Source organism: Rhamphochromis longiceps, linkage group LG18 (assembly GCF_057381845.1).
Source record: "Rhamphochromis longiceps isolate RC_006_pf linkage group LG18, R_longiceps_female_GT1.1, whole genome shotgun sequence".
Taxonomy (NCBI): Eukaryota; Metazoa; Chordata; class Actinopteri; order Cichliformes; family Cichlidae; genus Rhamphochromis; species Rhamphochromis longiceps.
The window spans coordinates 19,757,340-19,784,596 of NC_140574.1; the positions used below are offsets into that span (position 1 = coordinate 19,757,340).

The 27,257-nt window shown below is 40.1% G+C and overlaps 1 protein-coding gene across 1 annotated transcript in view; it reads left to right on the top strand.

The window, feature by feature from the left end:
* The first annotated feature begins 12,421 nt into the window (after positions 1-12,421).
* tnr (tenascin R (restrictin, janusin)) overlaps positions 12,422-27,257 on the top strand; it is a 219,922-nt gene continuing 205,086 nt past the window's right edge. The window contains exons 1-2 of the mRNA XM_085389939.1: positions 12,422-12,551; positions 14,865-15,128. The gene's annotated coding sequence lies outside the window, so the exon portion shown is untranslated. The remainder of the gene's footprint in view (positions 12,552-14,864; positions 15,129-27,257) is intronic.

Consider the following 27,257-nt stretch of genomic DNA (forward strand, 5'->3'; position numbering starts at 1 on the left):
GGCAGCTGTGGCTACAATGCAGCTTGCCATCACCAGTGTGTGAATGGGTGTGTGAATGGGTGGATGACCGAATGTAGTGTAAAGCACTTTGGGGTCCATAGGGACTAAGTAAAGTGCTATACAAATACAGGCCATAACCTTCGAGCTCGAATGAATTTGGACTTGATTATAAATGCTCTCTAAGCTAAATGAAATTTTGAAAACACCACCACCAGTTTAACCAGTTTAATCAATGTGCAATCACAACCAGTTGATTGCACATTGATTAAACTGGCTGAACTGAACAGAAAACATCGGAAATAAATTTGACTCCTTTTTTTCAGCAGCATCAGACACAAGTGGCAGTGTCTGTTTTTTGACAGTCTTAACCTTGCAAATCATGGTTTGAGAAAATAATTTCTCAAAACAATCAGCGTAAAAACGATCAGCGTATTTGCTTTCCGTAGAGCTTTAAACAGCATGTCATGTTTCACCCAAGTTTTTCGTTAGTGAATGGAGCTTTGTGTGAATGTTAGAGATCCCAGTATACTGTGTGAAAACACTGCTTTCAAGAGTGTCCTGCACTTATATTTGTTCCTGTCTTGAATGAACCATGAAACAAAATCACATGTCGGCACAATAAGCAGCAGCCATCATGAATAAGAAGTCATAACAATTAAGTATCAGAGGTCAAAGTTGAACCTAAAAAGTGATTACCGTATTAGATATTCTATTGCTCCTTTCCTTAGGATAATAATTCAGATTAATCCAAAAACCAAAGAAATTCACTTACTTTGCCTTGCAGTTGCAGTGAATAGGTCTGTCTCATTTTCTGTTAAAAATAGATGTACAGACATGCTATGAAGGTCACTTCATGAGGAAGTGACGAGGAGCTTGTTTTGAGCCAAGACTGCTTAACAAGTGGGTTGTCAGCTCGCACTCGTCTGGCAGAACATTAATTCTTTCTATGTCTCTTTGATTCCTTCAGCAGATGTGACTCCAAGCAACAGATACCTCTACAGCAAAATGCAGGAGTGCTGTCAGCATGCTCACCCAAAAGACAAAAGAGAAAGAAAAGGAAAAGAACAAAGAACTATTTCTATTTTTTTTTTATCTCTCACTATTTACATCCATTTGTTGTATCTGTTGGCTTTTTGCATCTGCAAAAAGACAAATGGGCACAAAAGTTCAAAACATTTTCGGTCTTTAGATTCTTCTTCGTTGTCAAAAAAAACACACAGGAAGTGTCTACTGGTCCAAGATCCATTCTGCCGCAGTACAGCAAACTCAAACATGCAGCCAAAATGTCCAGTGATGAGAAGAACAAGGAGTCCTGCATAGTCCTGATAGTAACATTATCTGGGATTATACAGAGAGAGGAAGTACAAGGACAGCATACAGAGAAACTGCAAACAACCTCCCTCCAAAGTACACTGAAAAGGTGTACGTCATTTAAAATACATTATTCACCCATCACAAATGTAAAGAGCATATATAGCTGCAGCATGTTAGTTCAAAAGGCATACAATACTGCATGGAGAGCTTTTTTTTTCTTTTTTACAATATGCTACTCATTATAGTCAGAAAAGATGGACTCAAAACACCCAGATAAAGATCACATGTTTAACTGATTTATTCACGGCTAGGAAATCCTAACAGTTTGACTTGACTTGTGATGTGGAAGCTTGACACTGCCAAAAAGAAAACGAAACATTCCTTATCAGGTCAAAATTCTAATATGTGCGTTAATCTTCTGTCATTATCTCAGCCTTTAAAACAATAACCAACATTTTAGCTCTACAGATAAATAAATAAATAAATAATACAATAAATAACTTTTTTTAATTTTCTGATTGGGTTACAGAGAGTGGGCAGGTAACAGCACGAGTTTAAGGAACGCAACATGAAATTTAAGCCAAGGCTCGATTACAAAATCAATTCAAATGATCGCAGATCCAGTTTAAAAAAGGTTAAAATATCAATACTACAGTCTAAATATCAGGAGAGCAAATCAATATGCTTTCAGATGTAGGGTTAGATCCAGGCCTAACTGTATGCTTTATCTAAAAGGAAGGTTTTAAGCCTAATCTTAATGGAAATGGTTCGACAGAACAGTTCTGGAAGCTGGAGGATCTGCCTCCTATTCTCGTTTCAAAATTGAAATTGCCTCGACTAGGTACAAACATTTGGGAGCGACTGATGTAGAACATGTGTATTGATGAATCGTAGCCACGGTTGCTTGAAGCCAAGGCTCCAGGCGGGGCCTCCAGGTAAGGGAGTACCTGCCACACACTGCTAGGAAGGGAGCGACAGAGGACTGTATACCTGCCAGGCCAGTGCAGCTATTCCCTAAAGAATACTTAAAGTCACAGCCTGTTTACTTCATGTCGTTATTCCCATTTATAGAGTCATATTAGTAAAGTTTAATGCTGTGTTTATATGTGATATATATGTATTTATATATGCATGAGACACAGAGAGAGACAGGAAATGAGATTGAGAGCTGGAACAGTATGTGCTGTTAACATCACATTATTGCTCCTGAGGTTGCATTCACTTAATTTATTTCACAGACAAATTTGTTTCGGCATCACGCTGCTGTAGATATTTAAATGAAATTACAGTGTCATTACAATAACGTTCCATTATTAGCTTTTATGGCCCCACCTACCTCTCCTCTTCCACTGCTTCCTCTGCTAATGACTGTAATTTAAAGCGGGTAAAACCTCCAGGAGAAAGGGCTTGTAAGGTGACCCAGCTAGTTTTATTTCTTTGGGAAAGTAATTTTTTAAAGCATAACTCCTGATCTCTAATTCACTGCATGAGCATGTGCGCAAGTGCACGTCATCCAGAAAGGATCCTGACATGCTGGGTAAGCAGTGATTAGACTGGATCTCCTTTAAATTGGTTAGATATCAGGAGGTCACACCTACTATAGCCTGTTTCTGAAATGCGATGAGCTGTCTCTGTGGATGACTTCAGGTTCTCTGCTCTGGCGTGTCTGTTTGTGCCTTCAAGTAAGTTAATTTTCTGTTATCTAATTTAGGAGATAGTACAGGATCTCACTGTGTCCCTTAAGATTAAGCAGAAGAATAGGGATAAAAACACTTGCTTGCAGTGTATTCTAAACTATTTCTCCATTTTATTCTCTTCACAACAGCCAGATGGGTTTTTTTCTCCGTCATTAGTCACCTTGCTTGATTGGCACTCGGCCTTGCTTAAGTTGAGTTTTGCTCCATTTACCCTTTGTATATCAATTATTGTTATCTCAACATACCTGCTACTTGGACTTTCGACTAAAAATACACAGCGCCGAACATCAAAGCTGCTCGTTTAAGTTGTTCCCCTCTTTGTTTTGCGCTGATAAATAGTCAGTGACAGAGAGCTCTCCTGGTGCTGGCATGGCACTAAAAAGATGTGAAATGAAGTGTGGCGAGACACTTAGACACCTGAGATTACTTCCGTTGGCCAGCTCAGTAGATCTTTAATTAGAAGAAAGAAAGAATGTTTTCATGTTTAATTAAGTAAAGAAGAGAATGTTTCCTCTTTCATTTAGAAAAAGCCTGGATGATTTCCCTGGGCAATTAAACTGCTGTGACAGATGTTTAGACCATGTTCCCATTTCTAAAAATTTCCTCTTAAAGTGCACTAATCCTCAGCATGTTTTTGTCTTAAATGAATAGCCGCCCTTCTGTTAGTCCTAAATCTTTGTTGAGGCTGTAAAAGCTGTTTGGGTCTTTCCTGAAATGACCTATAAAGAAAGATACAGTTAGGTATAACCTGAGAGGCACTGTGTCTACCTGTTTGACAAAAAAGAAAAAAAAATTGTAACATATGCAAAAAAAATGTATCATTACAAAGGTTAAAAGTTCCTTATGTGGTTCAGTATTTAGAAGACATAAAACGGATCAATCTGCCAAGTCAAAGATTTATAGGAAAAATGAATGCTATAATCAGCTCGATGAAGCATTAAGTAAGTAAAGCAGCCTATAAATACACCATTAACATAAACTTTAAATTAAAATAAATAAATTAAGGATAAGGTCCCCTGCTGTTTTGTGGAACACAATTTTGAAGCTTTTAATTTGAAATTTTGAGCACCTTGACTGTTTTGAAACTGGACATATTGGTACCACAGTGCTGGGCAGTTTTCAGCAGCCTAGATAGCTGGCTTGCTTAACAAGGCACAGTCATGTGAAAACATTTCTGTCCATAACCACAACCACAGGCTGATGAAGTACTTTTCTGTATGACTTTAACAGGCTCTCACATCATTGTGGAGGAATTTTGTTCCACTCTTCTTTACAATGTTGCTTCAGTTCATTGAAGCTTTTATGTATTTGCTAATGCACAGTTCTCTTAAAGTCCCAGCATGACTTTTCAGTCTGGTTGTGGTCTTAACTGGGCCATTGCAACACCTTGATTCCTTTAGCTGTAAAACTGAGAGCCTCACATTTAATAACATTTTAATATACAGAGAAATTCATGGTTGTCTCAGTCACTGCAAGGTGTCCAGGTGCTGGGGCTGCAAAACAAACTCAGAATCACCATCCTTCTAGCACTGTGCTGACAGTTGATATGAGGTGTTTGTGCTGATATGCTGTGTTTGGTTTTCACCAAATGTGTTGCTGTGCATCATCAAAAGGCTCAACTTTGGTCTTGTCTGTCCAAAGGACATTGTTCCAGCCATACCTGATCAGTGTTTTTCTAATTATACTGTCATGAACTTTAATATTTAATTTGCTAACTGAGGCCTGTAGAGCCTGACACGTAGTGGCAGAGGTGGGCATACTTGCTGATGTTCATTTAATCAAGTGCATTTGATTAGCAGCACTGGACTGCCCTCTTAATTCCTATGAAATCAGTAAATGTGTTTTTAGTGTTTAGCTTTTTTTACTTAGCTTTGTTCCGAGTACTTCCTGCAGCCCTGTAAAATCATTGTACATCTGTAATTCTCAATGTTAAGAAAACAGAATGCTAATTTAGATCAGGCTCTAAACATTTCACTTTACTGTAAAACTCGGGATTTTACCATTATGGGTCCCTGGTTGATCCATATGGTAAAATGAAATAAAATCCACTCACTTTTAGAGGCAGCCTCAAGTCGCCAATTTGAGGAAGTGCAGTTTTTGTTCAACTTTAATTGTCATCCCTGGATGGAAGTTGTCCTTGACACTAACAAGGCAGATTAATCAAATAAGAAAAGGTGGTAACAGCTTTGCTCAATTGCAATGTTTAAAAACAGACATTTATTAATTGGATTATTGGCACACGCAACTACCAACATTAAACAATGGTGAAGTGCTATTGACTAGAATGATGTGGGAGGCTTTATCACGAGTCAGTGCCCCTGATCCTCCGGAAAAATAAAGCACATAGACACGAGTGCGCAGGCTCAGAAGAACAGCGCTGAATGCTATTTCTCTGTGATGCCCTTGTCTGAGCTTTGTGATAAACCAAGGTCTCCTTACAGTACAAGCTCACTGTGTCTGTGGTGTTTTCCCAGGAAGAATGGATCTATCATGAATCCTATAGTAGCTCAGCAATGGAATGAGCTTCTCACACTCTATAGCTGTGCGATATTATCTATTCATCACACAGGCTGCAAGCCAACTTCTTACTCAGGAACCACTTTTCCATAGCAAAGGGTTTACAGGAATAACCTCGTTGCTGATTAAAAACATTATTACACTCTTTATTTAGTTCAGCATCACAGTGAACCTAAAGTAAATACAGCCAATGTTGCCTGAGGCTTTGCTGTAGAAGACACAGAGTGGCATAAATAAAGAATAAAACCTGACAACACAATAGGAAGAAGAATATTGGGAGCAACAGAGGGCAGGGCAGAAACAGGCCGAGGTTCTACAAGTGATTGAAATCATTTCTTACCTTCAATTTTTCATGAAATAGTCTCCTTTCTCAGGCCCATAAATGACAATGATGCAATGAATGGCCGTTCGATATGGGAAATGTCACTGGCATTGCATCTACGAATGTTTCGTGCAAGAGGTAAATCACTCGAAAAATCAGCGGAGCAGCATAATTCTGCAGAGTGCAGCTCGTTTTGCTGTGTTTTGCATGGAAATAGCTGCTCACAAAAATTAACATTGCTGTTACTGGTTGGAAATCGTGCATGTTATTTGTGGACTGTGAAGACGAAGCAATATTTTTCCAATATGAATTTATTTTGAGGTACCGCAGCAAGTCGCACACCCTGAATCAAATTCCTCACACTGGCAGAGTTTTTGAAAGTGTCTACTTACATCCTCCCATAGACAGCTTTATTATAAGTACAGCAAGAGGAAACAAAAAGAACACATTAGAAAATATGGCCATAATAAATATCTTGACGTGGGATTTGACTTTGCTACACTAACTGCTAAACATTATGAGGCACAGCAACTACGCAAATAACACGTTTAGCAAAACATATAATTAAAAATAAATATTTAAGGAATCAGTGGTAATTTTAATCAGTTTAATCAGACTTTTGTTTTGTGCTAAGCTCACAAAAATACAGAGTAGGTCTAGTGATTTTGCAAAACTGTTGTTTGTGGGCGATGGCACGTTTCAGTTGTTAAGAATTGAAGCCTGGTTATTGTTGGAATACTAGTTGTTCAATTAAAACACAATTAGCTGCTGCATCTCCATTTGCAATGCCCGCTCTTCACCTTCATTTGATTTTCATGAGTCTGTGAACTGAGGATGATGCACACAGTCATTGAGTGAGGACTCTGAATACTTTGTTACACTTGTGACAGACTGTAAACAAAGACAATATCTGACAAGCCTGTGAATCATATACACTCACTTTTGTAGGAACTGCTTGTTAATGAAGATATCTCATCAGCCAACCACATGGAAACAATTTGTAGACGTAGTCAAGATGACCTGCGGAAGTTCAAAGCGAGCATCAGAATGAGGAAGAAATCTGATGAAAGTGACTCTGGACATGATTGTTGGTGTCAGATAAGAATATTTGAATATTTCTGATAGCTAACATTGTTAGGTTTTACAGATAATGATCTGAAATAGAGAAAATACCCAGCGAGCGGCAGTTGTCTTGATGAAACTACCTTGCTAGACTGTTTTGGGCTGACAGGAAGGCAAATAACTACTTGTTGCAAGCAAGGTATGCAGAAGTACATCTCTGAAAACAAAACAAATCACAAGTGAAACAGATTGGCTACAATAGTACAAGACTACACCAGGTGCCACTGCTGTCAGCGAAGATCAGCTGACTGACTTCACGACTTGGACGGGCTCACGACAGGAGATTGGAACAACGTTGCCTGACCTGACGAGTCTCGATTTCTGCTGCAACATTCAGATGGCAGGGTCAGAACTTGGTGTAAAAATGAAAGCATGTCTTGCATCGACAGCCCAAGTTGTCCCTCAACTGTATGACTCTGTGTTTCTCTGAATAACCAAAGGACTGAACTGAATTCTGCATTTAAGTTTAAGTTTGTGCAGCTGCATAACATCATGAATCATTTCAGCTATATGATCCCTTCAGTTAACACAGTGAAGAGTGTATGAATGTAAGAGAGAAAAATACCAGCAAAATAAATAATGTAAATGCAAATCACTATCAGTAGATATCAGTTTTCCACAGTGGAAAAGTACACTGTCTGTTCTTTATAGGTTCAAGGAAAACATTTGAAAGTGAAACCTATCCTTGTCAGAGCTGAAAAAGTGTGGCAGGTGTCCACGGATCATGTTTTTCACCGTGTAACTGTCTATGTTAAATTCATGAGCTTCTGGCATACAGAATAAACCAAGCTTCTGTTCTCTGTTTTTGTTTTGCTTGTTCTACAAGTTCAACACATGTATGTTTTCGATCACATGCACATGTATGTTTCCTCATGTTCGGTTCATTTTACCACAGTGTGAGAGCCACTCAGTGCCTTGACCCTGTGTGTTTCAGCTCTTTTCTTCTAAATAGAATCTCGTGCTCTGTCTTTCAAGAAAGCTCAAGAGTCTGAAGTTGTACTGATCCACTTTTATTCAGACTGGTTATGTTTTTCACAATCGTCTATTTTTGTAAATTGTGGATCAACGGTTTTAACCGAACAATGAAACTGCCAGTGTGAAAAATGCATGTATTCCACCAAGTAAAAGCTGCTTTTACAATACTCTCACACTCCACGTGTTGGGATGTGTGACTTTTTATTTTTTTTATACCGTGTTTATCTTTGCCTTGGGATTCTTTACCGAGCATTTTTAATTAGCTCGCTTTGTCGATCTGCGCGTAAGCCAGCGAGTGATCTCCGACTAAAATCTGTTCATCAGCTGTGACAGCTAGCATCAGGTTTTCCTGCCGTACCCGGCTAATGGCACCCTGTGGATTCTTATCTAGGCCAGCGTCTTACCCATTCAGCCCACATATTCTTTCCTACACAAACTCACAATTATCTATAGTGTTTGTTGGAAAGCCTGAGGTATTTTTGGCTGATCTCCTGATCCTGTTTGTGATGATTGTAAACACAAGTTGCTCTGTGCGTGTGAGTGTGCACACGTGTCTCACTAAGAATAAAACATAAGCACTCCTCTTGGGTGCTTTCTTTCTTTATTGCAACTCAACAAGCAGCCAAATCAGTGACATTAAAGAAACATATTTTGTCGCAGCTCTGTTTGATGATTTTTCTTTCTTCACCTATAGTTCAGTGATGCAAACTGGGCATTTACACATCACAAAGAGTATTTTCTACTTCACTCCAGCGCTTAACCAATTAGTAGACGTCAGTGGTGAACTAAACCTCTCTGACTTTTGTTGCTTAATTGTGTACAACACAGCAAAGCCTTTACCTCTTATGAGCAAATTGTGTTTTTTGGTGTGTATGCGAGGTAATAGTAAAAGGAATCAAAGCGTAGTAGCAAACCAGCAGGTGCTGCTATTCATCTTCTGCACCTATCTGACAAACAGTGTTAGTGCTAGAGAAGACGTTTCCCTGAGAACACAGCTCCGTGTTTGTCATTCAGCTGTGTGCAAACAATATCTATATATAATATACAGTGGGGCAAAAAAGTATTTAGTCAGCCACCGATTGTGCAAGTTCCCCCACTTAAAATGATGACAGAGGTCAGTAATTTGCACCAGAGGTACACTTCAACTGTGAGAGACAGAATGTGAAAAAAAAATCCATGAATCCACATGGTAGGATTTGTAAAGAATTTATTTGTAAATCAGGGTGGAAAATAAGTATTTGGTCAATAACAAAAATACAACTCAATACTTTGTAACATAACCTTTGTTGGCAATAACAGAGGTCAAACGTTTACTATAGGTCTTTACCAGGTTTGCACACACAGTAGCTGGTATTTTGGCCCATTCCTCCATGCAGATCTTCTCGAGAGCAGTGATGTTTTGGGGCTGTCGCCGAGCAACACGGACTTTCAACTCCCGCCACAGATTTTCTATGGGGTTGAGGTCTGGAGACTGGCTAGGCCACTCCAGGACTTTCAAATGCTTCTTACGGAGCCACTCCTTTGTTGCCCGGGCGGTGTGTTTTGGATCATTGTCATGTTGGAAGACCCAGCCTCGTTTCATCTTCAAAGTTCTCACTGATGGAAGGAGGTTTTGGCTCAAAATCTCACGATACATGGCCCCATTCATTCTGTCCTTAACACGGATCAGTCGTCCTGTCCCCTTGGCAGAAAAACAGCCCCATAGCATGATGTTTCCACCCCCATGCTTCACAGTAGGTATGGTGTTCTTGGGATGCAACTCAGTATTCTTCTTCCTCCAAACACGACGAGTTGAGTTTATACCAAAAAGTTCTACTTTGGTTTCATCTGACCACATGACATTCTCCCAATCCTCTGCTGTATCATCCATGTGCTCTCTGGCAAACTTCAGACGGGCCTGGACATGCACTGGCTTCAGCAGCGGAACACGTCTGGCACTGCGGGATTTGATTCCCTGCCGTTGTAGTGTGTTACTGATGGTGACCTTTGTTACTTTGGTCCCAGCTCTCTGCAGGTCATTCACCAGGTCCCCCCGTGTGGTTCTGGGATCTTTGCTCACCGTTCTCATGATCATTTTGACCCCACGGGATGAGATCTTGCGTGGAGCCCCAGATCAAGGGAGATTATCAGTGGTCTTGTATGTCTTCCATTTTCTGATGATTGCTCCCACAGTTGATTTTTTCACACCAAGCTGCTTGCCTATTGTAGATTCACTCTTCCCAGTCTGGTGCAGGTCTACAATACTTTTCCTGGTGTCCTTCGAAAGCTCTTTGGTCTTGGCCATGGCGGAGTTTGGAGTCTGACTGTTTGAGGCTGTGGACAGGTGTCTTTTATACAGATGATGAGTTCAAACAGGTGCCATTCATACAGGTAACGAGTGGGGGACAGAAAAGCTTCTTACAGAAGACGTTACAGGTCTGTGAGAGCCAGAGATTTTCCTTGTTTGAGGTGACCAAATACTTATTTTCCACCCTAATTTACGAATAAATTCTTTACAAATCCTACCATGTGAATTCATGGATTTTTTTTTCACATTCTGTCTCTCACAGTTGAAGTGTACCTCTGGTGCAAATTACTGACCTCTGTCATCATTTTAAGTGGGGGAACTTGCACAATCGGTGGCTGACTAAATACTTTTTTGCCCCACTGTGTATGTATATATATATATATATATATATATATATATATATATATATATATATATATATATATATATATATAATAAAACAAAGCACATTGCCAATTTGAAACTCATCAGTCAGAGAAAAAGTCTGTAGATGCACGATAATCTGGGATTACAGGGTCAAAGTGACATTAAAAAAAAACAACCTGCAACAATTTCATGTGACATCACAAAAACATGAAGTGACTCAAATGTATGTTAAGGGATTTTAATTTTACAAGTAAAAACAAATAGATTTGATATGCTGGATGAAAAAATACATGCCTACGTGCACTCTTCGCCAGTGATGGCATCTTGTATTATTATTATTTTTAATATGTTGTGTTTTTTGTTGACTGATTTGATCCTCCTGAGCACAGATTACGCTAGCCTTGCTAATCCATTCTTCACAGATTATTCCTTTCAACTGCTCTCAGCTGCAAGGTTTTTGTTTCTTTGCCTCCCTCTAAAATGCTCCATGGGTGTCCTATTCAATTCAAGTCAGCCAACAACTACTGCTGATTTTTGCAGTGTGCTTGGGATCATGGTCAAATTAGGGGGAAAAAAACCCTCTCCTGCCATTCTTCTTAATGACGGGAGCCAACTTATTATTCTCTATTTGAACTTGGGTCTATCAAATGAGGCCCCCTGACACCTTTTCTACTCACACAGAGAATGATCAAAACAAAATAATGTTTTTTAGCATTATTCATTAACATGCAATGGTTGTAGTTTTGCATTCAATTAAAAAACAAAATTCATTTTGGACTTTTTAGGAGGTTGAATTTACAGAATGTCCCTCACAGCAGCAACCTTTGAAAAACCACGTCTTATATATAACTGTTATCCTTCTGTTAGTCTGGTACTTTCTCTCACTTTTATGTGAATATAACAGAATTTCTGCAAGATAGCACAACTTTCAGTTAGCTATCATTTAGTGATTTTGATATGTAAGGATTCTGCAGAAGGCTAAAATATTTTTCTCTTGAATGCAAGAGAAAAAAAAACATTCATTGCAATGATCAAAGCATTGCAGAGTGGGACTTGCATGCACGCCTTGGGAGATCAGGTAAAAGTTCATAGGCTCAGTCTTTGCTCAATCAAAGCAAAGTTCAGTATATGAACAGTCAGTTCAACCTGGCAAACAAAACACACGGGCACATGGGAAGACTAACACGAGGCAAAGAGTGCTGAAATGGTTGGCACATGACTAAGACGATCTGGCAGAGGGCGAGGGAAGCACACATAGCTTGAAGGCAAAGAGGAGGGGAGACAGCGGAGCTCATTAGAGCCGGCCAGGTAAACACATGGGCGGGTCGCGCACAAGGGCAAGAAGAGAAGGAGCTGAAGTGAGAAATTTAGGGGAATACAAAATATAACAGGGCTAAACAGAGAGTCGGACACAAATGAAATACAAAGTGAGTTAAATGTATCTTAGGAGGTTTTGAAAGACAACAAAAGACAAAATATTTTGTATGGGATTCGCTTAGTTTTGGACAGGGGAACAAGGTCTTGGGATATGCTGTAGAGCACACACACAGGCAAAATAAAACCTTAAGTAGCCTTTGGAGCTTCACAACCTGGCCTGCAAAGTCCTGAAAGGAAAACTAAGCACTAAAAAAAGTAAATGGAAACTGCTTTATGCAGCTAAATATTTCAATAGTACTCATATGTGATGCATATCAAAATACTGTCAAAACACATGCTCATATAAATTTGGATTTGTGTTTTTTTAGCCACCCTGTGCTGTAGAGCTGATGGGAGCGCTTGGATATCAATATCCCTTTTTGCCACTGGTGGCAGCACTGAGCCAAAATGCAGAGGTCCAGAGTGAATCTTTCCCAAATATCATGTCTTCATTTAATATTGATTTAATTGACTGGAAGATATTCTGCAGACATTTTGCTGTCTCTGCTTACTTTCCTCAAAGTATCTTTCTATGGTAAGTTATTTGAGAGCTAACGGGTGGCGAGCTAATGTTAGTGTGTTTAGAAGAAGGCTCAGAACAGACCCACTAAAGTAAAGTCGGCTAACTAAAGCTAGGTCAGTAAAAAGCAAATGCGTGTTTTGAGACATGTAGACACACCGCCACTTTATTAGGTACACCTTGTTAGTAGTGCCTTGGACCACCCTTTGCTTTCTGAACTGATTCAGTTCTTCATGGCATAGATTTAAACTATGTAAATTATAGCCTGAGCTAACAGGAGCGGCATCCAGTGTGGGTCTTCTGCTGCTGTAGCCCATCTGGTTCAGGGTTGGACGCAGTGTTGCCAACTCCTCAGTAAGGAAAATCGCTATTGGCTGTCCTGAAAGTCGCTAGAAGTCGCTAAATGACGTCATCGCCTAATTTGCATAATTGGTCATGCTAATATAATTGTAACCTATGCTGTTGGAGAGAGAAATAATATCGTGGAAGCAAAAAACGTCCTAAATGCATTTAGAATTTATTTAGAACTACAAATTAAATTTCTTTTAGCAATTATTGTTTTTTAATGTCACAATTCCAACCCTGCTCCTTTATCCGGGCTTCGACCGGCAAAAGTGACCCGAAATTGGCACTCTGGTGGAGTTCCTTTATGTGTGTGTGTTTATAAGTAGTTTTAAACCTTGTGATCCACAAAACAGCATAACAGTAAAAGAAGAACTCAGTGCGGGAGCAGCGGCTTCGCTCATGCGCGGTTCATTTGCAGTTTGGACGCATAGGTGTGAACATCTCCTGCAGCTGGGGGAGGACTATCCTCCGCCCGTGAGCGCTTTAGCACGGGTGAGGTGCCCACGGCAGCACCGCTGCTTGTTGAGAGTAAGAGCAACACGCCCTTTCACGTCAAAAAGTCGTCATAAATAAGTCTCCAATGCACCAGAAAAAGTCGCCAGATTTGTCGTTAGTCGCTTTTTAGAAAAAAAGTCGCTAAGGGGGTCTGAAAACTCGCTAAATATAGCGACAAAGTCGCTAAGTTGGCAACACGTACTTTATATGGAGTTGTACTATGAGCGACTGTCACTTATGTCACCGTTTCCCTCATTCTCACGCTCGCTTTGAACTTCAGGTCATCTTGACCAGATGTCTAAATGCTTTGAGTTTCTTCCCTGTGATTGGCTTATTATATATTCTCATTAACAATCAGTTGACCACGTCTATCTATTGGAGTGACCAGTAAATGTGTACGTCTCGTGACCTTGCAAGGTGTTTATTTGGATTTGTTTTTGATTTTGGAGTTTCATTGAGAAAGATCAGTGTTTTGATTTGGTGTGTAAATCTAATTATTGTGCTTTAAATTTAAAGTTAATTGTATGAAAAAATAGAATTTTGTTGTATTGTTTCATTTCTTTGTTTTATCTGAGTGTCTTTGCAATATTGCTTTTTACCAGTCACGTGGTTTTCCAATTGTCCTGTCCCGTGCTTCTGGTCATCAAATAGTTTTCTTCTTCATTTTTAGTGAGTGAAACTTACAATCACACATGATAAAACCGTTTTTTGTTTTATAAGAATGTATGCTAAGATGTATTTTCATCTTTTATTCATAGAAAGCCTGCACTGTTTAACAAAAATTTGGCAAAAATGTTAACTTTTAATTAATTGCAATTGATTGTAATGTTTTTAGTTCTCTCTTTCTATATATATAATTTTATGTTTTAACTTTTTTCAATGTTAAAATTTTCTACTTTTCTATTGCTGTAAGCTTGCCATCATTGTGTTGGTAGCTATTGACTGGACAGGATGACCTTCACCTTGAGCTTTGGTGAAATGTCTTTTAAGCATTTGCTCGCATTTAGAAATGAAGCAATTGATTCATTGAAAAAATAATGAAAATAACCTTTAGCTGAAACCCATATCAGCTGAATTGTGACATTTCACTTTGTTCCCCATTCTGCTTTATTTATTTATTATTCAGCTTCAATTTCTCTTTGAGTAAAAAAAAGAATTAATTAAATAAAATAAATAATTCTGACTTTCTGAGCAGCATAAAGAGAAGTCAGCCACTAGAGGCTGCACTAGCTAAGACACAGATACAAGGATCAATAGTAAGAGAGAGAGAGGCACAGGAGTCAGTGGAGAAACAGTAAAAAAAAAAAGAGAGCGATGGTGGTAGCATGCAGTTCAGCTCAGCAAGAAAGAGTGACAGAGTGAGGAGATAGCGGGGGTGAGCATCGCAGCAACTGACAACCTGAGAGAGAGAGAGAGTCTTAGCTTACTAAAGAGAGAGAGGGAGAGAGAGGAGTACCACGTTGCCCGTCCTCATATTTCCCTCTGCAGCTGTGTGAAGCAGAGTGAGCAGTGGAGAGGAGCGAGCACATCTGAGTCTCGTGGAAACAGCGGGACCCGCGTACCACTTGGCTGAGAGATCGATGCACTTACGCCGAGCCACACAGAGGGGGTGAGCCGCCCGCAGGACATCCGTGCACTACCAGAGAGGGAGCGAGAGAGTAGCCAAAGGGACGGAGAGAGTGAAGAGAGCAAGAGGGGAGAAGATTACCCAGGGCCAATTTGAAAGCTTTCGGCTTGTCACTCAGAGCAAGGGTGAGTTAACTTGTGCTTGTGTGGAGTGGCAGTACATGTTCTGCAGGTACATTGTGCTTGTGACAAGTGTGTGTGTGTGTGTGTGTGTCAGTCCTATATCTTCACCAATGCACAGAGTTTCTGCTGTCCTGTTTCTTTTACCCCCCTCTATTTTAGCAAAGTGCATCACTTGCCAGAGCATGTGACTTACAGTCTTCTAGGCAGGTGATTAGCTCTGGAACCTCATTATCAATCAAGCCGTTATCACGCAGAGCAGAGAGGAAGACTACAATAGGTTCTTAACGATCCCCCTCTCGCCGGTTTGTGCGTTGCATGAATGCGTGCGTGTGTAGTCGAAGTGCATCTCGGTGTGCTGTTGAATCCGTTTATCCTACCAGGCAAAGGTGTGCGCCTGAATAGCAGCCACGTGAGCCGTTTAATACGGGTTATTATAAAAGCTTGCTTTGAGAAAATTAATTAGAGAGCCTGATGCCGTTCAGTGTAATTTGTCACGTCTGTCAGGAAAAGCTGCCGGTTTGTTCATTTATCACGTCAGTTATGGAAAAAGAAAGCCCCCCCCCAAAAAAGCAGATTTTTTTGGTGAAATTTCTTGATGATCTTTTAGGAAATTACTTTCAAACAACAAACAAACTTAATTAACATGAATAAGGGTTAATCTAAAAAATAAAAAAAGACATCTAATAAATTTGAGCTGTGCTGTAATCATATTGCAATATTTTTAAAACTTGGTGAGGTAAATCCTGTTTTCCCAAGCCTGTCATATGCCTGTAGCACTGTGCCTTCTTGTGGACTGCTGCTTTCTTAGGTTAATTAACTGTCTTTCCAGTTCAGATAATTCAGTGACTTCAAGCTGCACTGACTTATTATTAGACATGGTGACATTTAGAAAATTGGTCTATATATGCACCACCTCTCTCTGCGTTCTCATGTTATACCTGCCTTGTAAATACCACGCCATGCTCGATCTATCCCGTCATCCATCTGCCAGCGTCTCCGTTCCGCTTTGAGTCCCCGTTCCTCTCCCGTTCCCATTCCGCCTCTCCCTCACTGCTATACGGTGAAGGTTATTGCCATATATTGAGTCAGTTTAATTTGTCAAAGTCGTCCAGACATATTGTCCACGGTCGGAACGGGAGGAGAGGTTGGCCAGTTCAATTGACACGATATTGTACGGAACTTGACAAGAGAGTGACAGAAAAAAAGAAAGGCAGGTGCAGTTAGAAGAAGGTGGAGAGAAATGTGCTGGTTAGGTTTTCTTGTCGACACAAAAGCTGAGCAGTTCATTTCTGAGGTTTTGTGTAGGCTGCGAATGGCGAGGCTGGAGGTTATCTGTCTTTGGATTCATCATTTCTCGCACTGAGCTTTGCTTTCCTTCTCTCCCATGTGGGTCCAGTGTCATTAAGCTGAGACACCAAATCTGAGAGATCACTTTCTCTCTCCCTCTCTCTCCCACCCTCTTCTCTTTCTCTCCCCCCCCCCTTGTTGCACTGGACTCCCTCTGTCTTTGCCTCACGCTGGCTCTTTATCTGTTCATTACTCACTCTGTCTCTCTCTATGTCTCACAAACACAAACACACACACACACACACACACATATATATATATTCAGAAAACACGCACACATGGAGGAGGAGGCATCTGTACAAGTGAAAATGCATTTGTGGAAACTGATGCTCATAAAACATGCGTCCTTCATTTAATGTAGAATGTACAGAAATTGTGGAATACCCGGCCTTTAGTTTTGGACTTTTGCAATCTATAACAGTGGCTTTAGAGGATTTCACTAGGGCACTCATTACAGCTAGAGTTATATCTGCCAGATTAATGGAGACGCAATAGCTGAAGTACAAATGCAGAAGTGCACAAATGGTTTCCACATTTGTTTTTTTTTTGCATTTGCCGAGAGTCTGTTTCCGTGTCTAGAGGTCCAATTTCAAATGCAAATTGTTTCCATAAATTGCTTAAGAAGCAGGTGGTATTTGTTAAATTTTTCTCTCACGTTCCCTCTGTGTTGGGATTATGTTCACAATCTTCCTTTCTCTGTTTCCAGATCATTCACATTTATTCGAGTGCCAATGGGCAGCCGAACAAGATTGCAATTGTCTGTGTGCTAATTAATAATTTACATAATACTTCATTCTGGGAGAATTTTATTTTCCTCTGCGCCAGCGTTAATTGTGTTAGCTAAGCTACCGTCATTACTTATCATTAGGAAGACAGTTAAATGTGCACATATCCAGCTCTCATTATCGGGTGAATCATCCATCAGAAGCCACACAGATTTAAACACAGTAGCAGGAAAGAAACCGCACAACGGGGACACAAATCTTTAACCATTTGTTCTTCTGTTAGTTGGAGTTCAAGCGCCTACATCATTCGCGTAAGTAGTTTCTCTTCTTGTTTGGTAATTAGATTAGTGTTATTGTGGTTTAGAAACAAGCACCTTAACATGAACACAGTTCTTCTCATTGTCAAGTTTTGCACGTTTGCACGACTATTTTTACATCACACACTTTGTACAGCGTGCAGTATTTAAAAGCTTAAGAGAAATCTCTGTGGAAATAAAGAATTTCCTTTCCTTTCACCCGTGGTTCATCATTCAAGGAATCACCTCAGTGGCCTCCTGCACTATCATCTAAGTCTGTGTGATGAATCCCGAATGGAGGGCTCTGATTTATGTTTCCAAGGTGGAGGAGTCAGCAGAAGACTACAATTCTTCCTTTCTTTTGCTTTTCTTCACTTACCATTAACCTCATGGGATGATTTTGGCTAAGTGACACCCAAATAAACCGACGCATGCAGTTGAGGGATGTGGATCTCGTACCAAATTGTCATGCCAGAATTATTCTGTACATTGATGTGCTAGATTTGATTGGTGTGAATATTTCAGAAACTGCTGATCAGTTCTCCATCCATCCATCCATCCATCGGTGGTTAGCACTGTTGCCGCACAGCAAGAAGGGTCCTGAGTTCAATTCCACCATCAGGCCGGGGTCTTTCTGTGTGGAGTTTGCGTGTTCTCCCTGTGTTTGCGTGGGTTCTCTCCGGGTACTCCGGCTTCCTCCCACCGTCCAAAGACATGCAGCTTGTGGGGATAGGTTAATTGAATAATCCAAATTGCCACTAGGTGTGAATGTGCGAGTGAATGTGAGTGTGAATGGTTGTCTGTCCCTATGTGTTAGCCCTGCGACAGACTGGCGACCTGTCCAGAGTGTACCCCGCCTCTCGCCCTATGACAGCTGGGATAGGCTCCAGCGCCCCCCGCGACCCTGAAAAGGATAAGCGGAAGCGAATGGATGGATGGATGGATGGAATATTTCAGAAACTGCTGATCAGTTCTCTGGATGAAAATGTCTTGCTAATGCCAGAGGTCATAGGTCAGAGACTGCTTTTCAGAGTCACTCATCGCAAAAACAGTTTGCAGAAGAGCATCTCTGAACATGCAGCCTACAAATCTGACGCAACTGTGTGATGCTGTCAGGTCAACATGAACCAAAATCTCTGAATCAGTGTGTCAGTCATCAGTGGCATGAAAAATTAAGGCGGTTCTGAAGGCAAAAGGAGGGCCCACTCAGTACTAGCTACGTCAGTTTTTAATTTTACCACTCAAACATTGCACCGCATTTTGTCAGCTTCATTACCTCATGGTTGAATATTGTGCAGCTGCCATGTTGTTATGGGGCATCCACATCTCCTAATACATGTTTATACAGGCAGGAGGTCTGCCCATTATTATGATTTATTATTATTCCTGATTTCCCATTTCGTTCTAATGAAAATTTTTTGATGCGCTTGTACATAATAGTCCACCCAGCCTCTGCTTTAAACCAGTGCCAGACATGTACCTGTCTGTCTGCATCAGTCTCCCCCGCACCACCACCACACACAAACACACTCAGTGCTTGTGTGCGCGTGCTCAGTTTCGAGGTTGTGTCCAACAGAGTTGATAGCAGGGAGTTGTCTTCATTGTTAGATAAATATTAGCAAAATAATCGATGACAAAAGACATTAAGAATGCCATTGATTGCAGAGAAATGGGACAACTCATTAGACGGATTACTTGGGAAAACACAGCTGACAGCAACTTCACAGTTGCGCCGTAAGCATGAAAAAGTCCACTGAAAATGCTGAATATTCAATACGGAGACACTTGTGGGCTTTGTAGTCCTGATTTCTTGGTGGGTGGTGTTGTCCAGACTACAGACACTATGTGCTGTGAAAGACAAGCTGGCTACAGTTTGTCTGAACAACCCTCTTTATTTAAGAACAGCGCAGCAGGACAGCATTTTTACCCCACTCCCTGCAGCACCTGTCACACTCACATCTGTCCCTCTGTTATCAGCGGCAGGTAGACACTTACCGATAAGTAGGCTGTAAAAGTGCTGTAAAAGTGCTGTAATTAATAATTTTATGATTATTTATAAGATAAATTGTATATAATGTTGCATAACTTGATAAGCAAGATAGATTTCTATCAAGTTTTGTAATGAAAATAACCAAGAATATAATGGATATGATAATTAACTCCTTAATAGATTGACAAATGAATGCAACATCTTTGTTTACATTGCATAAACCTTTCCAACATCTATAAGTTAACCCTTATTTATTTGTTTTGTTTTTTTCAGTATTAATAGATGTTTACAGACTGTTGGGTGCCGTGTCCTCCAGCTCTGTTCTAGTGGTGTAACCTTATGGAGAACAATAGTGTAAGTGCTCACGAAGGCAGTGCAAATATGCTGTTTTTGTAAAACCCTTTAAAAACAAGGTCAGTTAGCATAATGATGTTAAATTAAATAGTACGTATTGAGTTGTTTGGCCCTGGTCCAGATCTGGAGTCTTTTGATATGGAGTCCAATCTGATTCATTGCAATCGTGTTTGTTTCTTTTTCCCTCATAAAGGCTGTCTGGATGAACACAGTCAATGACTTCATTGGATTTCACCACACAGAGCAAAGTTTCATTTGATTACACAAGGCTAATTAGCTGATATGCTACCAGTGATGTTCATCAGGATAACTGGTGAAATCATTGGCTACAAATACAGTGATGTGAAAAATAAAGTACACCTGCCTGGTGTTCTGAGGTTTTATGTGTGAGGATATAAAAAAAAAAAGCATCTGGTCATTAGCAGGTTCTAAAATTAGCTAAATAAAACCTCTTATGAATGACAACACATGACATAGCACAACATCATTATTTATGATTATTTAAAAACTTAACCAAAGAGCAGTGTGAAATACTAAGTACACCTTACGATGTAGTAGCTTGTAGAATTAAACTTAGCAGCACTAACTTGTTGAAGCAGTTGTTTTGTCTATGATTTTATCTCTCACAACGTTGCGGAGGAGTTTTCACCCACTCTTCTTAACAATGTTGCTTCAGTTCAGTGAAGTTTGTGGGCATTCGTTTATCAGCGGCTCTCTTAAGGTCTCGCTACAGCATTTCAGCCAGATTGAGGTCTGGAGCATCTTTTCCTTTTTCAGCCATTCTGTTGTCGATTTGCTGCTGTGCTTGGGTTCATTGTCCTGTTGCATGACCCGGTTTGGGCCAAGCTTTAGCTGTTAGACAGATGGCCTCACATTTGACTCTACAATACTTTGGTATTCACAGGAGTTCACGGTCGCCTCGATGACTTTCTAGTGTCCAGGTCCTGTAAATGCTCAAATCATGACCCCTCCACTGCAATACTTGACTGTTGGTGCAAACTGCACAAATATGCCATGTTGTGTTTTTGCCATGTGGTGGTGTGCATCATAAGCAGATATCTCCACTTCAGTCTTGTCCGTCCAAAGGACATCGTTCCAGAAGCCTTGGGGTTTGTTCAGATGCAGCTCAGCACACGTCATGCTGCCATGTTCTTTTTAGAGAGATTCTGGCAACCCTTCCAAACAAAGCGTACTTGTTTAGCTTTTTTCTAATTGTACTCTCATGAACTTTGATATTTAACATGCTAAATGTAGAGTCTGAGATGTGGCTTGTTAGTTTTTAGCAGTTTCTCCGAGCATTACGCGGTCTGACCTTGGGTTGAATTTGTTGAAACGTCCACTCCTGAGAAGATTGTGTCAATGTGTTAACACCCACCGAATGCTGCAGACCAGCAAACTGTCCAAATATCTGCTCTTATAGAGGTTTTCACACATGCTGACGATCAGTTATTTGATTAACAAGTTTTTGGCTGCGACTTACCCTCTTAATTCCCATGGAAGCAGTAAAGGTGTACTTGTTTTTTCACCATAGCTGCAAATAGTAGCTCCTGCGTTTTGGCTCAGTTTTTGTTAAATAAATAATGACATGGTATATTATGTCCTGCGTTGTAGATCATCTTTGCCTGTATTTATCTAGTTCTAAGCCCTGCTAAGGATATGTTTTGTTTTTTTTAATTGATTAATACAAAACAACATTTTTTAAACTGCAAGAAGCTGCTACATGAATGTTGTGTGCAGACTGGAATACAATTAGAGAAGAGATAAAAAAAAAACACATTTGTTACCGATCAATTGTGCTTATGTATTTTGTCAATCTAACAACCCAGCTCTTTTATTTCAGTGATTCAGAAACATTCACATACTCCTGTGTTCCATGACAGTGCTTTTCATCATGCAATAATGAAAACGGGTTTGCCAGCACAGTTTCTTGGTTTTCCAGAAGCATCTTCAAACTGCTGTTCATTTCATTTTGCTGAGATTTAATTGATTTGCTTAAGGCTGCACAACCCTATCTGGGAATATTTTGTAGTCAAAACGTATCTTTACTGTGTACTAACGAAGGCTGAGGCTGTTTAAGTAAACGCTGGAGACCAATCCAACAGTGAGCATCACATCTCTACACTGTTGATTTCTCAACCACAAAGCACTTTATTAACAGAGAACGGATGAATGTGCCAATTATGCTAATCTTATCAAGACACTTGTCTGTTTGACTGCCTCGAGTCTCAAACAGCAGAGTCTGTGAGCATTCTCAAGGAAAAAATAATAGACCGAAGGGCCGACGAAACCGAAACTTTGAGGTTTTTCTGCGAGATGTTCAAATTTCACATACTCTAAACAGTATGCAGAGGTTAGATTTTGTACGAAGGCATCTCTTTCCTTTATTTGGAACCATTGAGGAACTATTTTTAAACCCAGGAATGTAGCCAATCAATGGACTGTGCTGTAAATGTGGTCAGAAGTGCTTAAAAACTGTATATCACATATGATTTACGGGGCAGGACGGAACTTGGATTGGTTTTTGAGCTTGAGCGTTGTGTGCGGCTTCAGTTTTACAGTGTGTTAAACAGCAATTGAAGAGATGGAAAACGACAAAGCTGATAGGATCATAAAATGTGTGGAGGAATGTGAACTGCCCACTTGAAATAATGTGCGTAAGATATGAGAGCTTTACACCGGAGCCCTTTTTTCCTCGCCTTTCCGTCCCGAACCTGTGAGGCAAATTTCCCAAATGGGATGACACAGCTGAACTGATAAGCCTCTGATTTATATTGTATCATGGAGTGCTGTATGGACATTATCACCTCAATCTGCGAAATAGCGGGGCGAAAATGGCTTCTTTTGCCACTGTGCTTTAAATCCAAACAGTTCAGAGTTCAGCTGAGTGCACTTGTTGGGTAAGTATCGCTGTTTTCAGGATCTGTGGCATGTGGTGTTACATTATGAAGTACCTTCCGTAGCCAGCATGTGTTATATATTTTTTACAAGTGCCCGCCTTATGAATCTTGTGGGGATATGCTTGAGAGGTTTTATTTTTATCCTCGTTCTTGCAGTCCTCCCCAGCGTTTGGAGTAGCTGGGCAGGCCACGTTAATGATCCTCATTAGCCAAGGAGCTTGAATCCAAACTGGAATTCTTCCACTTCAATTGCTACTTAACATTTGGTGTTCTTCTCTCTCTACTGTCTGTCTTTCTCACTATCTCTCCCTTTCTGTCATGATCCTGGGTCGTTGACCCAGCGTTTTGTGTTTCTTTTTGGGTTCATCTTGTGTTTGGTGTTTATTCTGATTCTGTATAAATTCTTTGGGTTGGTTGTCGTGTTTATTATCCCTACCTGTGTCTCCCCTCTGTGCTCCGTTCAGGTCCCTGTGTTTTTGTTGCTAAACAGTCTGGGTGTTTCCGGTTTTACTTTGTAGGTCTGCCTCTCATCATGTCCATTAGTATCAGCTGTGTCCACCCCTGCATGTCATCTCCTCATTACCTAGTGTGTATTTATAGTGTGTGTTGGCTTCTGTTCATCGTCGGATCGTCTGTGTTTCTCGGTGTAACTACGTCTCTCTGCATTCTCCGCTCCCCGTTTCATGCTTAGGTTTATTTAGTTTTCCCAGTCTAGGTTTTTTCCAGTCATTCGTCTTGTCTCACTACCTGTTCAGTCGCTCCACTTCTGCAAATAAAACTTCATTCTCATCACCAGTCAACTGCCTGCATTTTGGGTTCTTTTCCTCCTACACCACACGGCTCACGCCGGCAGCCGTGACGCTTTCTCTCTCCGTCTGACTTTGCTTCTTCACTTCCCCCTCTTTCTGCAGCAGCATCGTTTCTTTTCCTCCCTCATTGTCTCGTTCTGTCTCTCTCGCTCTCCTCCTTTTCCCACTTCGCTGTCTGCACTGGGAAATAATCCATAAAGGTCTTCCATCTCTTTCAACCTCTTCTTCAAACGTATTTTTTCAAGATATTTACTGCACGGTGCAATTCCCTGGATGCAGGTGTGTTCCTGTGTGCTGATGCTGTAGCTGCTGTGAGTGATCATGTATGAGCACATAGCTGAAAAAAAGGGAAGTGTTCCAAATGACCTCTGATACTAGTTGCTTTTTCTCCCCTACTGTGAAGTAAAAAGCTTAAAGTTCAGGCGTGAGCCCCCTCCAGGCAGCCTGTGAAGGATGTTCGGATATATAAACATATCGGCTCAAGAGACACCTTTAGCTAAAGGGTAAATATGCTCTGGCTCTGTTTATACAACAGCTGTGCTGTGGTGAGAGGCAAACTTTTGATGCTGCTGTTTGATATCTGCACTCGTACCGTCCAAGCTTCCATACGGCACCATTTTGATACTTATTTAAATGTGCTGCCTTAATATAACCTTTATTTAGGAAGGAAAGTCACGCTGATCACCGGGGGGGGGAATAAATGTCCCCTAAAATGTGCCCTGAATGCATGAATTCTGATTCTGGTTCCGCTGTGTTGAATGAGCAATTTTGGAGAATTTGATAGAGGCAAAAATAAGGTTAAATACTAAAAATTCTGCAGAAGTTAGCTATGTTGCCTCAGCTGTGAAGCATGCAGATCTCTTCAAATGTGACATTAAGCCTTTTTGGAACATGTGTACTTTACACGGTGCTCAAAACCGCTCAGCTGGTACAGTAGTATTGCAGTGAAGATCATAAAACTTCGACATCGAAAGAAAAATCCTCTCATCTAGTATTCATTACTTGGGCAACTATATGACATGATCAGACTATGAATTAGTATTAGAGTTCTGATAATAGCCTTAATGAATATTTAAATTGATTTTAAATGAGATGGTTCATACTGCATGCTGTCTTCTCTCCTTGTAATTAACCTGTCAAATTGATAGCCTAAAAACAAAGTCTTCTAATAAGCTGTAAACTTGGCTCAGAAAAGATATGTCTTCCTTATATTTCGGTTGGACGATAGCCTGGTATTTTTATTTTCAGTATGTTTGGAAGAGGCAAACTCTGGAGTGAGTAAAGATGTCTTTTTGATGTTTGAAGTACATCATCCAGTGTGTCGGTTTGGAGTAAGAAACGAGAGCGTAGCATGGAAAGCCTTGCAGCCAGTGCTGTTTTTAAATCTGTTGAGGCAAGTCCAGCTCAAGTTTATAAAGTCATTTGAGACATGTCCAAGTCAAGCAAAGCCAAGTTTTCATAAGCATAATGGAAATCTGCTGCAACTTTGAATATTTTCCTTTCAAAGTTGCGAAGATAGTTAATTGCATTTGAACCTGTTTCCAAATGGGATGTGGTGTAAGACGCGAGAATGCAATGATTTGCATTTCATTTAACACTTGTATTCAACTGAAAATAATGTAAAAAAAGATGTTAAGAAGAGTTTTTAAAAATTAAAACAAAATTTGAACAGGTATGTGTGTGCATCTCTTCTTTTAGGATAAATCTAAACATTTGGGAGCTGAAGAGACCAGTTGCCGTAGCCAGTTTTTGCTAGATTTAGTCATAGCGCTTCTAATGTTTAACACTGGACAAAGGCTAATTTATCAGCTGATATTAGCTATGCGCAATCTGTTGGTATCTGCATTTGTAAGTGCTGATAAATACGGGAGAAACACCGTTCAACCAGTAAGTCCAAGAAAGAGTTAGGCAGAGCATAAATTGGTAATCCACGACTTCTTGTGACAATAAATCAAGATTCTTTTTAAATTTCATAGGCACAGATTATCTTAGTAAGAATTCCTAAATAACTGCACATAACAAAGGTTAGTTAGTCTGTTTATGTTTTGAGTGTCAAAAAGAGAAAAAACTACCTGGTATATCAGACTTTTAAATACCCAAACACTGGTATTAGTCTTAAAAATCCAGTTAGTCAGACTTAATATAGCATCATGGGCGCTGGCTTTAGAACTGTGGTCTGAGGAGAACACAACATTCATGATTTCCAGAAAAAACAAAAATACAGTTTGAATTTGTCAAAGAAGAGGACAATTTCACTCTCGACCTCCGCCTGTACACTGTTATCAGCCTGGCTTTTTAGGAATTTTTTGGGGTTTTAGTCGTGATACTTGAAGGTCTGACCATCCGAGAATGTAAAGCGCCCAGAGATCAATCCTGGTTATGAATTGCACGATCGAGTTTTAACTGGAATGTGTGGCTCCAGCGGTGAAATGCGTTCAATGACAAATGGTCTTTAGAGATCCTGAGCCGGTGCTGTGATTTCCACCACATAATTGGGACTGTTTTTAATCCAGTGTCACCCTACGGCTAGAAGATAATGACCGTTCAGGATTTTTAGCTGCCTCTCTTGGGTGCAGACACGTCTTTGGATTCTCTGAATATTTTTGGTGATATTTTGTACCAGATGAAAAAAGATGAAATTCCTAAATATTTCTGTTATTCTTAGAAATAGTTTATTAACTTGAATTACTTGCCTTCTATCACAGAGTTGTAAATGCCTCACAGTAGCTCCTTCTGAAAGACTCACAGTCATGTTATCAGCGATAGGTCCTTTCGATCTATCCCAGCATTTTTTTTGACACGTGTTGCTAACATCACCTTCAAAATTGAACACAACCAAGTACATTTTGTGCCATTTTCAATTAAAAATACTGTTTAAATGATTTACAAGTCGAATTCCATTTTTCATGGCGTCCCGTCCTTTCAGATGCAGGTTTGGGTTAGTCTGGTAGCTGCTTTCAGAGCCTGACACCTGGATGATAAACAGCATGTGCATGCCAAACAGATTTTTAGTTTTCAGACAGCATCAATTCTTAACCTGCAATGAACTGATGGTGGAAAAGCTCTGCAATGCATACATTACAAAGTCCTTTTAAAATCTACATATTCTTCAGATTTTCATGATCTCAGTGGGAATGCTATTCTGTTTTTCCTGTCAGTACTACAGTGCACGTTGCTTCATTTGCTCCCCTTTTCACACTTACAACTCTTCCACTTTTGTTTTGGTCATAAAACACTCCTTTCTAGGTGAAACTTGTCTTTGTTCCAAGATTTAGCCTAATATGACCGCAAAACAACTTTTTCAATCAAACATGGCTACCACAAGCCAATTAAATCACATCCATACTGCAGTTAATTGCACATGTGATTAAGAACTAAGACAGCTCTTTGTCTTTGTGAACTTTCCATCTGTCTGCCATTTAGCAGAATGGTGTCATTAACGTAATATGTCCTTAGCTCATACGAAAAGCCATTCTCATTCCTAGCACACACTCAGCAATTATACCTGCTCCAGTTCTCCCATTTGCATAGTTTTATAGACTATGCATTCAGATAGATTGGGTTTTCTACTTAATATGCAGCACAGAGCTGTTATGGGTTGGTTTGCACAATGTATACCTAATAATTGGCTCAACTAAGCAAACACTTTTACTTAATATCATAGCACAGGGATACAGATATATTAATCAGTATCTCAGCTGTGTAAAATGAAAA